Source organism: Cydia pomonella, chromosome 10, assembly GCF_033807575.1.
Source record: "Cydia pomonella isolate Wapato2018A chromosome 10, ilCydPomo1, whole genome shotgun sequence".
Classification (NCBI taxonomy): Eukaryota; Metazoa; Arthropoda; class Insecta; order Lepidoptera; family Tortricidae; genus Cydia; species Cydia pomonella.
Genome location: NC_084712.1, coordinates 18,381,772 through 18,393,636, shown reverse-complemented (window position 1 = coordinate 18,393,636; position 11,865 = coordinate 18,381,772). Strand labels below are relative to the sequence as shown.

Sequence of the window (11,865 nt, the reverse complement as noted above, 5' to 3'; positions counted from 1 at the left end):
TACACCAAACTGTCTGTCAACGTAAAAGCGTTCGCCTAATTTTACTGAATGGAATGGAGCAGAGAGCATAGATCTCTGCTGCGTGACGTTAATCAGTCTGTTACCTATAGTTGGTGCAACTGGCCGGAAATCCTACTAAATTACGTAGGTTATTTATAGTATGTTGTCAGGAATGTTAAAACGTGTTTAAAATTCGTCGCACTGCGTAATTTCTCTCCCTCTCACGGCGTATGCATGTGACGACTCTATAGTATACTTGCTTTGGGGCTCCTGGGTATGAACTTCGAGCGCTCGATTTCATATGGCTTACTCCAACACTGTCTCCACTACTAGGCATTTAAAATTATTAATAGGTAGAATTGAAAACGAATGGTCAATACCAAGAAATTCGCCGTTTTCCACAGATTTTCGAGTGACGAAATCGAGCGCTGGAAATTCAACAATCGGCCTCCTGTATGCATATGCAACCTTATAAATAATTAAGTATATAAGTATACAGAAATTACTACACAAAGGGAGTTCCCAGAGAGGGAAGTATTTTAAAGACGTGGTGGAAGACCTGAACAAATAGGCAGGCAAATATCTTGGAGAAAGCAGGACAACGAGGAGGTCCAGATTCACAAAGGATTGTAGCATCGCAGGACGAAGAAGAATTAAATATATCTCCTCTGGTATTGCGGGTGTCCATTGGCCATGATGATGCTTACTTTTGCATCAGGAATTCGTCTGCTCGTTTGCCTCCTGTATCATAAAAAAACAGCTAGGTCGCTAACGGACAAAGGTACTAGAACATAATCTTCGGAAAAACAAATAAACAAATCATCACCTTCCTTGCGTTGTTCTGGCTTTTTCCTATGTCTCATGGGAGCCTGGGATTCGCTTGACATTATTAACTTATTGGGATAAGTTCAGTTTCCTCGTGATGTTTTTCTTTACCGAAATGAGACTGGGAAATATCAAATGATACTTCGTGCATAAGTTTGGAAAAAGTCATTCGTACGAGCCGGGGGTTAAACTCGCGTAGCAATAGTTCGCTATGTGCATGACTATCACGCAACCTAGCGTCCGCAAGTCTAGGGGAAAATGTCAATGCACTACATCTTATAAAACTACTACAAAACTAAAAGCTACTGAACAGTTTTTCATACGACTTTCATCTATCAGTAGAGTTATTCTTGAGGAAGTTTTAGGTATATAAGTTGTTAAGCTTTTGTGTAAAATGTTTGAAATATAACGATGTTGTCGGAAAAAATTACGCTGGCTAGGAACTTTAATCGAAAACGCTGCCTAATCCGTTTGAGCTATAACAACACAATGCATGGTGGGGTTGTCGCTCTTTAATGGGTCTACAAAAAAGTCCATGACGTTGAATGTCTATCTTTTAAGGATAATTTACTATACCCATTCTTAACTTCTAGAAAAATATCACATAGTATGTGGCATTTGCAAAGCTACTTACACATACAGGATACAGTATTAATAATTATCAAATTAAATACGTTAGTTATATTAAGTATTTCATACAGATTACAATGGTCCCTTACATCATACAATTTAAATGACTATTTCAGGAGTAATCGTAAATTAAAGTTTCATTTCGAGCCATATAACTTGTACGAAATGTTAAGACGCTATCCGCAGTTAGTTCCAATTTTTACCACCTTATACGCTGGGATCGCTTTACTTACCCCCACCATGCCCCTCGCATGGTCCCGATACACACAATATTCAGTAAGCTCAAAAAATGTGCTGAATAAAACCACCAACCGCGACTTATACGAGTTTTTAACTCCCCTTTAACGTCAGTTATAAATTTATGACCACGGCAAAACCGTCTATTCTCGTATTGCTCTAGTGAAACATCAGGATTGTAACACGGATGGCCAAGGTAAATATTATGACTTCAATATGCTACGAAATAACAACGGAAGAGCAAGCGAGTTGTTTAAGAGCTTACAAGCGTTATAATTCTATTTAAAACTTTATAACCTCTGAATCCTTACAATAGCTTTGGTTGGGGTACCTACCTAGCTCTTAGGGCTTGATCACAAGTACCGACCGAGTACAGTCGTGTTCATAAATATGTATACATTTTTCACCTTATTACAATGGATTAAAGAGAGAGCCCTTTGCTTGCTAGGGGCCACTCGCTCGCCACTGTATAGTCGTTCGTTTTGTAGCTGGCCCCGAACGACTAAACCTTTGTCTATTGTAAGTAAAACCGTCCTGCAAAAAATAATTCTAATTGGCACCTAAGCGCGGGCTAGTCCAACGCTCAAAAAACCAGTGTAAGTGCGTTCTCCGATAACTGAGGTTCCTGTAGCGTTCGAGTCGTCGGCACTCATTAACCGTAGAGGGTCAGAGGGACCACACACAGCCTCGCAACTTATTTTTCCATGAGTTCATTTTGAATCTTATTGCAATTCCAATTGAATCGTAATTCAATAACTAGTTTTTATGCAGGTAAGTTGCACATGCGGTTTTACTTAATAATAGGATTAGCCGTTCGGGGCCAGCTACAAAACGAACGACTGACTATACTCGGTACGTGTAATCAAGGCATTAGTCAGACTAAAGGTGCCATTGGGATGGCAGCTGCAGCTGCATTACTGCTGCGGCGTTGACGCGGGCGTTGTCATGCACCGTCAATTTCCTTGATAAAACGAGTGATATGCGACAACGGAGGATGTCGCTCATTTTGTCAAGGAATATGACAGTGAGCAGGCAGCCGCATCAAAGCTACAATAGCATAGACAAAATACGGCAAAGTAGCTGCAGTTGCAGGCCGCCAATGGGCCAGAATGCCAATACTGGCTATTATATGCGCGAATTGCCACCTATGGAAAAAAATGACCAGGATTCGGTCCAACAACCAGTTTTTGATATGTATGTTTAAGTTGTTTAATAGGGCTCTCACGCCGCCGCCGCAGTTAACATTAACCTAGATAAGATTACACTTCATTAATATGATAAATAATAGTTATTTGTTTCACAAAGTTGTTGTTTAACCCCTCGTGCAAATGTATGCGATTAAACATTTATTATTCAAAATCATGACAAGTCAATTTCACCAACCAAAATGAGGAAACAGTTCAATATTTTAATCTAATTACAAAAATAAAAATGATAAAATGCAACGTTCTCATCATCTAGAAGTCAAAAATTTAAAAATCAAAAAGATTTCCCGTACCGGGAATCGAACCCGAGCCTCCTGGGTGAAAGCCAGGTATCCTAGCCACTAGACCATACGGGAGTTACGATACAGAGTGAATTTAAGCAATATAAGACTCACTAATATTCTGAATTTAATATAGATAGGCAGCTTCCGATACAGCGAGGAAATGCTGCTAGCATCTAAGGCACCATGCCGCAGGGGGATTTTAGTAATTTATTTTAAGACTAGTGTATAGTAAGACATTTTTTAGATCTAGGTTTTAAGTTTGGTAGTTTAGTTTTCATATTCATTTTCATTACTTTTAAATTATATATAAATAATTTATTTTGAAATTAGATTTATAGTAATAGTAGTAGTTAAATACTTTATTGTACAAAAAGAAACAAAAGAGAAAAGAACACACATCATTTTTACAAAGGCGAACTTAGGTAAATAACATTTTTTGATATTAAATTAATTTTAGTTTACTTGTTTTATAAAGTAAATCATAAGTATCTTTTTTTTAATATATAAAAATAAATAAATGAAATGCAGTTTCTTTCTTACTTGTACGCAGAGACATCTAACGAAATATGTCCATACTAGTTGCGTCACCGTTTATCGTGTTCGTCCGAGCGCTTTGCCTTAGTTCATCTACTCAACAAGAGATGGCGTAAAATTACAGGATTTTTAAAGAATGTGTTTTAATTTTATTATAAATATAATTCCGAATAAAAATTACAATGGAAGTTCGATTTTAAATATATAACGTGTTATCGTTCATAATTTCAACAGATTGTAAAACAATAATGTTAGTGAGTCTAACATGGTGTGACGAGGAGTCTAAGAGAGTTGTTATTCCATGTTAGTTAAAAACCAGAATATTGATCGATTTGTATTATTATACTTGTCGCAATGAAGATGTTATTATGGTTTTTGTTCTTTAACACCCTTGCAGCGTTCAAGATTCAACATCTTTGTACATGAAGACAGTCAATCAAATTAAAATTATAAATATGTACGGTCAGTATATAATATTATAATATAAAACATCTATTTGAATCACTGACAGTGTTTTGACAATTTGTTGTCTTCGAAAATGTTCGTCATTGATGACATTTGTCAAAAGTCAGACCCTTATTAATTGTGGAAGGTAGAAGGCAGGAACAGAAACTTCTTAGGCAGAATTGTTGCAAAAGTGTCCAGCTGTCAGTTATAAATAATAGTTCCAAGAGTCTCCAGAGTAGCGCTAGAGTAGCTAAGAACCTAGGCGTTATTGACGGAGTGAAGTGCGCTGTCTATGATTAGATTTTTTTCTCAAGTATTCTAGGTATTGTAGCGCCTCCTATTTATGGTTTTTTGTCGGACACTTTTTGGTACATATATGGAGATTTTGTTCCTTACCTTCCATATTATTAATGTCATAAATAAAAAAAAGGTAATCAAAAGGTCGAAGAAAGTTTCATACTATTCTATGAGGATGTACCGGATGGATTACCTCAGAGGTGCGGGGTGTTAGGGTCGACAACGCGCATAGAATACAGAAAAAAATCAAATGACTTTTTCGTATTTTTTTTTTAATGAAATTGTTATAATTTTAATTGACGAACAACTCCATCATTCCGGTAATCGAGGTTCGGATATTCAATGTTCAGATAATCGAATCGTTCTAGAGTAGGTAATCAGTAATTTACAAATTGCCAGTTAACAACTGTGGATGGGACGATTGTAGGTGAAATATTTATAAGTAGACACTTGTCACAGCGCGCCATTTGTCACGCTTGAAGACAGTTAAAAGATTCGACACACTCACGTTAATCAACACAAGACAATGTGTTTTAATATTATCACCAATCAATGCCCTCTTGTAGGTATCTAAAGCTTTGCTTGTATATTTCAGACTAAGATTGACTGGTAGAGAATGCCTCGTGGCATTAAGTCCGCCTTTTGTACTATAATATTGTTTTTCTTTTGTGCAATAAAGATTAAATAAATAAAAATGACTCCCACGCGATGATCATATCCTCCGTCGCAAGTTTCACGCGGCGCGCCATATCTTCTGCTCTCTTTTAATTTCCTTGATTTATGTATACGCCCCTGTCAAGCGGGGTCTAATTACGGACAAGGGATATAGGTATCTTTCATCATAATTGCCAAATAATGTCCACTGCTGGGCGTAAGCCCCCTCGGCATATGTACCTACTGGGATCCCTGTCCAAAGTTATCTGGCATATTCCCACAAGTTTCAATGACATTATGTGATTATTGAAATGAATATGATAGGTAGGTGATTGACCAGGTGTTGTACACAAAGAAATATATCGTCAGGGCTTTGACTCTATAGGTACCAATATCATGTATGAGTAATAATTTTAAGATAAAAGAAGAATATATAAAACTGTTTGACTATTTTTGGTAATAAATAAAATAAGATGTTGCTCAGTTTTAATTCAGTTTCTTTAGCCCGATAAAGAGTAAATATCGTAATGAGCCATAATACGCTGGAAATTAGTAGGTATACTTACACCATTATACATACATACATACATATAACCACGCCTATTTCCCAGAGGGGTAGGCAGAGACCACGGATTTCCACTTGCTACGATCCTGACATACCTCTTTCGCTTCCTTCACTACACCATTATGTCGTTCTAAAATACGCTATCGCAGAATTAACAGAAAATCTCGCGGGAGTTATTTAATTTTTCCCACATATTGTGTAACATAAAATTTGTGATAGGTGATGTTTGAGATGAATAGAATTATTATACGAAAGAAATAGGTACTGACCAAGGCCTCTAGTGGTCACTTTTGCCTAAGGCTTCAGGGTATTTTTCTTTCGTATATGGTACGTTTCTTTTTAAAATAATAATGATTTTCCTAGGTTATGTTTATGTTATAAACATGTTTTCATACGCTCAACCGTTTTTATGATAAAGTGCAAAGAACGCGCAGTCAATTAACTGCTGCTGTACTTCTGTAGACCTCTGTAGTAAAACAGCGTTGCGTGTGTAAAATACACGTACACTACGGAAACAAGAAAGAAATCGTTTCCTATACACCCATAATGCTTAACGTCACTAAGTATTCATATTCACGCACGTTAGATATCAAGAACAAGCGGGTAAATCGTCCAATTTGTAAAATACCGACAAGTGTGAGGGTTCCTTATATAAAAAATCTGCTGTGATACTTTTACATTTCGAATACCTAACAATTTCATAGGTATTTTTCATTTTACAACAATTTTTATTTGAAACTTAACGACTTTTAACTTCTTTTATTTATAGTAAATTCTAGTCATTGTTGAGTAATTGAGTTATGGTATTTGATACTTTATATATATTAGTCGCACTTAGTCGCATGCCATTAGGATGCCTTGATAGGTTATTCGTATAAAGATACAAGCAAATCTCGTCCTTATGGCAAGCGGCAAAGTGGGACGTTTTGCCGGCCGCGGTCGCATTTTTATTATAATTATTCTCACGCCCGAATATATTCATGTAAAAAATTCTTTTAAAAAATATTCTTCCAAGACAGTGAAATTTTCCTTGATTGCACAAAAAATATGTTTTTAAGCTGCTAACAGTTTATCCAATTATATTCTATTTTTTTTCTTTTTTTCTGTTATACAGAACCCACGACTCACGATTTATTGAGTGGCTTCCATTAACCTTCGGTTTCGATAATCAAATATTCATTCCTTTAAAATTACTTCATATGCTTTAAACATTTTTAGGGCACCTCCCCTACACGTAAAGTGGAGATGATTTTTTGATGACCCTATGGTGTCGGGTGTCGTTGGACCGTCACGTCATTTAAAATAAATAGGGATCTTCAAGTTACATTTTTTGATTTAATAAATGAATATATTCGGGAATAATCACACCGAAAGAAAAAATAATGTGTGTCCTCCCCTGCTCTATAACTTTTAGACCACGGGTGAAAAAAAATGGAAAAAAATAGTGAAAGTAGAACTTAGATATGCAATGAAAACATGACATGTATTGACATAGACATGTATTTCATATTAAAAGGCAGAGATACACAACGTTGGTGGCAAACAAGTGGCCTACCTAACACCTACATTACACCCAATGGTAAGTGGTCGCCGTAGCATATTAACGTTTGCTGCTCCAGGGCGTTATAAACGGTGAAATTTAATCGGTGACAGGAAACAATTTTTATAATTCAGTAATTATTATGTATGCAGTACTAACACAATTCTAAGTAATTTTTACAAGCTTTTATTTACTTTCACCTGACCGTTGTCTGTTTGTAATCAATCTTGCAAGTTAAATTTGATCCACTTCCCGGTTTCCGATTGAGCTGAAAATTTGCATACCTATGTAAGTCGGGTGACAATGCAATATTATGTTACCATCGAGCTGATCTGATGATGGAGACAAGAGGTGGACATTGGAACTCTGTGATAAAACAACGCAACCTAATTGTGTTTAGGGTTTTTAGAATTTGCTCGATGAGTATTAGTTGCCTGTGGAAAGAAAAGTACAGTCAGCGATAAAAGCTTGTACCAAAAATGAATTTTTTGCCAAAAACTTATTTATCATACTCAATCTACACCGTGTTTTTTTTTTATTTCCGTTAATTTCAAGGGTATATTCCTGAGATTATATTATGTAACTTTCTCAAAGAGTACCGGTGGGTATTCTAATTAACTCCATTTCGTAGATAATCAATAATTATTTTTTATCTTATAAGACCCTTAATACGAGCGTATACACTTACCTAAGGGCCCGTTTAAATATTGATTAGTGTTTAGTACTAGTGTATACATTTGCTACTAAACGTAAATACTATCTCGGACGATCGATGTTCGAAATGACATTGACATGTCACAATTTTCAATTGTTTGGTTGAATTAAATGTAATGCCTGTGTAACAACAACGCTATATGCAACATTAAATTACTTTTTATAAAAAAAATATTATTATATTAATTGAAATTGATGTCCCTCCGTCACCCTGCCAATTTGCTGCCAATGGTTTAGTCTGAAGAGTTTAAAAAACTCTTTCTAACGTATAACAGCCATAAAAACTAAAGTCTTATGAAAATAAACTGTCAACCTGTAATTGTCAAATTTCTGGAAGGTAAAGGGAAGGAACAGAATCTCCATATACCTAAAAGTATCCAACAAAAAACCATAAATAGGTGGCGCTACAATACCTAGAACACTTGAGAAAAAAATCTAATCAGAGACAGCGCACTACGTCAATAACGCCTAGGTTCTTAGCTACTCTAGCGCTACTCTGGAGAGATTTGGAACTATTATTTATAGCTGACAGCTGGACACTTTTGCAACAGTGTCCAGCTGTCAGCTATATTTGTTGAAAGTAGGCCAGGTCAGCTAAACTAATTATAATGACGAGAATATAATTTGCAATTTGTTTTCGACATGATTTGCAAAATACCTAGATAATAATACGGAGGAGTTTTGCGATAACAATTTGGTCAATTAAATTAATTAAAAGTGAGTTTACGGGAAATTAGCAGCAATTATATTTATAATACCTACTCGCATTTTTAATTATTTACAGTAGGTAAATTGAGAGTATAGATTGCAGCCTTGGTCTAATCCGGTCGGCTGGTAGGTATCGAAACGTAGAATCCATTGCATATCGTCTAGTATTCAGGGTGCCTAGTAATTATTGGATAACCTTCTAACCACCGACAGGGTACCTTAGACTGGTCCAAATATTGCACTTATAGATCTAGAAAAAATCATGGTTTTCGAGATAATCGAACTTTTCTATCATTTTTAATAAATAAGCACCTTACTGCACTCGAATCACCATAAGCCATATCTTTGGATCTTTGGATGGTGATTGAAGTTAAGTAAGGTGCCAGCTATTAAAACGGACAGACAAGGTCGATTATTTCGAAAACCATAAAAATTTTACTGGACCTAAAGCGGTGCCCTACTGTCGGTGGTTAGGTTATCCATTAATTAGTAGGCACCCTGTATATTAGTCTTGTAGTGACCGTGAGGCAGCTTTTAGAAGCTTATGCTGGCGCGTAAGTTAGGAATGAGTTCATATACCATACAGACAACTTCATTATACATACAATTTATTTATTATAGGCAACATAATGGTCCACATAGTTGTTAGTTTTGAACTTAATCTACACGTTAGTTCACTAACGCTAATAATAAATTAATAAAAGTGATTTGGTCATCTGGCTCATTCCCAAGTAGCATTTAAGTGTCGGTAAAATCAATATACCAGCCAATTTAGAACTTAGGGTGGTTTAAGGGACTTATAAGAGTGTCAGAGAAAACTAACCTGAGCTCAAGCTGTATAAAATCATTATAAAGGAATCTGCGTACGCATGGGGTATTATATCAGAAAATAAAAAAATCTACTATAAAACTTTAAGTGTTGTGTGACACTTCGACCTAATTCTATCGTTAAAGCTGTATACAGGCTGTATTGTAGTATCAATTGGCACTTGTTGCTGTAAAAAAGTATCTGTAAACTCCGTTATAAAACTTTAAGTGTTGTGTGACGCTACAAGCTTATTCTATCATTTAAGCTGTATAGAGGCTGTAGTGTAGGATCACCTGGCACTTGTTGCTGTATAAAAGTATTTGTCAACTCCGATTTAAAACTAATTCTTATGGCGTAATTTTACACTATTATAAGTATAATGGTGTTATAACTTCTGTCTGTAAGGTTATTATAGAACTAAAAGAATAAATGACAGCTGTAGTACAGTTTTTGTCTGTATTTCTGACCAAAGTCCCTTAAAGTAATTTTTTGGCGTAATTTTGCACTCATATAAGTATAGTAGTTTTATGATTTCTGACAAGGAGTGTATTATAAAACTAAATGAATAAATGGCATTGAAAAAATACTAAATCAGTTGCTGTTTTGCATGTACGTGTATGTATGAAAAGAAGGCACTTTCTATATACAATTGGTACAACGTATTTACAATACAGACCATTAAGCTCTAAGGTTTTTTTATTTATAATACGGATCTCTAACGGGAATTATAACTTATGTACAGAAAGCCGAAATACAGTCAAATGTATAAAAATATTCTATTACAAAGCTGATTTAAATCCAAAAGCTGTAGAAGTGACTCCATTAATTACATAGTACGGCTACTAAGATTATGATGCTCTCCAACTATCCTATAGGCTGTTTAAATACTGTCGCCATTTTACTATGAATAAAAACATATTTGAAAATATAATTAAAGATAAACTTGCAAATATTTAACAAAAACTTGTCATATTATGATAACCAGCTAAAATAAATTGACTTTAACCTTAGAATTAACATTAAAAGAAAAAAAAACCTTAACCTTAAAAACAAAAACTAAACTTATGTACCACTTTTAGATATTTTTGTTATGTTTTTCTTGATTATTAAGCAGGGGCGTGAATATTTTGCCAGAAAAGATACACATGTTCACAATAAATAATAATCGGCACTTACCAATAGTAATATAACTGCTCTCAAGATCCTGTATCTTAACTGCACTTTATTACTTTCCACTTATATTTGTCATTTGTCGCCATTACAAATATAACGAATGAACAGAAGACATTTTTAGACTTGAATATTTTTTATTCTATTGTAATTCTTCTTAAAAACCTATTTAAAACTGATATTCTTAAATCATATTTATAAGAGATAATCTGTAGTGCTAAGGTTTCCATTTACACCGAATTACAGCTATTATACAGCTTATGTATTGCTTGTACAGCTACTGTACAGCTACTGTACAGCTCTAATAACGCGAAAAGCTGTATAATTGGGGCCCTTTTTTAACTTATAAGGGCTGTATAAGCGCTTATACAGCTGTAGTACAGCCTAAATGTACAGCTTATAGTATTCAAATAAACTGATATACAGCTCTTATACAGCTAGCAATGCTACTTGGGTTTTGCACATAAGAGGACAATCAAACTTATTGGCTATCATGCTTAAAATGCTGTTGCCACGAACGATATTTGCTGTTGTGTGAATAAAAACGAGTACTTAATACTATTAAGTATACTAATAAAAACCAGTTCTTGATTACTGATTGTGTTGAACTTTGGCATAGATTCTTAGGTAAGAATGATGACAATAGGTATAATATTTATGAATTCAACCATTTCATCGATTAGATCGGATGATGGAGATGGAAAGCATCCGAAAGTAACCATAGGAACTTTGTAATAAAACAGCGCAACCTTAATGGGCTCGTTAGAATCGTCTCGATGAAAAGTATAATTGTTTAAAGCAAAGCGGTGATAAAAGTTTGAAACAGAAACGATTTTTTTTTACACCGTATTTACATATGTACGTTGTCTCAATCCTTCCCATTAGTAACACATCTAATGCAACACTTATTATAATGTGCTAACTACATATTACAATAGATATGCAGTATACACAGCACGCGCGCGGAAGACTATACAAGTTTAATCTATGCGTCTTTTGGCTCTATACTTAGAATCGTTAACGCAAGTCGCAATATAGGTACACAACTCATAGGCATAGGCTCAGACAAGCTTTAGCTTTGTCAGTAGATGCCAAGGATCGATCTCCCATACAAACTTTAAATTCACGCTTTTTTCTATTGACAAAGTTGACTTGCCAGAGTATATTATCAATTCTCAGCCATTCATACAGTCGCCATCAGATATATCGGAGCGGCCGAGGTTCTCACAAATATCTGAACACGCAGT

General features: G+C 35.1%; 1 non-coding gene across 1 annotated transcript; it reads right to left on the bottom strand.

The window, feature by feature from the left end:
• Positions 1 to 3,181: 3,181 nt before the first annotated feature.
• Trnae-uuc (transfer RNA glutamic acid (anticodon UUC)) lies at positions 3,182 to 3,253 on the bottom strand. Its single transcript has one exon. It is a non-coding gene; the product is annotated as a tRNA-Glu (tRNA).
• Positions 3,254 to 11,865: the final 8,612 nt, after the last annotated feature.